The sequence below is a fragment of the Octodon degus genome, unplaced genomic scaffold (genome assembly GCF_000260255.1).
Source record: "Octodon degus isolate 3935 unplaced genomic scaffold, OctDeg1.0 scaffold00059, whole genome shotgun sequence".
Lineage (NCBI taxonomy): Eukaryota > Metazoa > Chordata > Mammalia > Rodentia > Octodontidae > Octodon > Octodon degus.
Window position 1 is genome coordinate 471625 of NW_004524635.1, and position 1569 is coordinate 473193.

The following is a 1569-nucleotide window of genomic DNA, read 5'->3' on the forward strand; positions in this document are numbered from 1 at the left end:
TTTTTATCATTTTAGATAATCTGGGAGATAACTGTGAAATTCTTCCTACAGAATGAGGTATATGGAAGGAAACATTCAATTGTTTCCTTCTCAGACAGCAATGCTTACTGCCCCCTCCTCAGAAATGCTAGAGCACCTACAAATGGTACCAGAATGGTCTTTTGCTTTTATGAGGACCTTAATGCTTATTAGAATTAGAGAAACAAACAAACCAGCAAAGCATCAAATTATACTTAAATGCTGCTTTCCTCTTCCTGATTTCATCGTCCAACAGTGCGTTGTCTAATCTGCATTCAAATTTAACTTCTCTGTGTTCATCAGCATTGACTATTAAGTATGGAATGTTGTAATAAGCCATGTGTCGTATTATATTAGTTTTAGTTCAGCTTCAGCTAAACTAGGCTTTAGAAGTAGTGGAAGGAGTTAAAAGACGAAGCCCAGGAGGACTAAGATTTCAAGAGGAAAGCATGACAAGAAATCACACACTAAGTGCAAAACCAGGAACCAGAGAGAAGGTACTGCCTGAAGCCCAGAGGAATGTCATAGATGGACAGCGTTTGAAACGCCACAAGCAATCACCAGGGAAAATAAGACATTAAAAGAGAAGCAATGTATATTTAATATTGAATAAACTTTATGCCAATTTCATGCTTGCTATAAAAGACCTTAAATATAGGACTAATATAAGTTGCTAAACTTTTTTTCCTTGAACTTTTTTTAATGAAACAAACCACTTTACTCTTATAAATTGCATTTTCACCCAGAGAAAAAGGATTTAGTGATATAATGAAAAGTAATGCACTTCATAAATGATCAAGTTTTCTGTGTACTGTCATTTAGAAGCAGGGTGTGCATAGGACCCCACATATGGTGTATCTTATTTCATTTTAAAGAGCCATCAGAGTCAGTGAGATGACCCAGGCCGTGGGATCCTGATTAGACCAAGAGCGCAGGCCAAGTGAGTGAGTGAGACGACTGGGGCCATGGGATCCTGAACAGACCCAGAGCACAGGCCCGGTGAGTGAGTGAGACTACCGGCCTGCAGATCCTCATTCAACCCAGGCTGCAGGCCCAGCAGGGAACCCTTCAGCAGAACTCCCTGCAAAGAGGCTAGAGGCAAGACCCACCCAAGTTATTCAGGAGCAGAGCATCTTCCCAGAGAGACACAAAGGGTTGAACTCTAATGCCTGCAGCAGAAAGAAGTGGAGCACAGCAGCCAGAACCAAACAACACCCACCTGAAGGAATCTGAACTTCATAGATCCAGACCTGGTGCTAAGGTAATAACTCTATCTAAGCTCTACACCAAAGGTCAGAAGACAGTGGTATGCAAAATGAGAAACAGAAAGAACAAAATGCAGTCTCAGGTCCCGAGTCCACCCAGTACAAATGTAGAAAACACTAGCACTGAGGAAACTGGAAATCACACACCAGATATCTCTGAAATAATAGCGTTGGCAGTAAAGAATCAACTGCAGAAAGGAATAGAAGAAATCAGATCAGAAATAATTTCGGAACTAAAAAATGTAGTGGTAACTATAATCAAAGAAGTACTAAGTGCTTCTAAAGA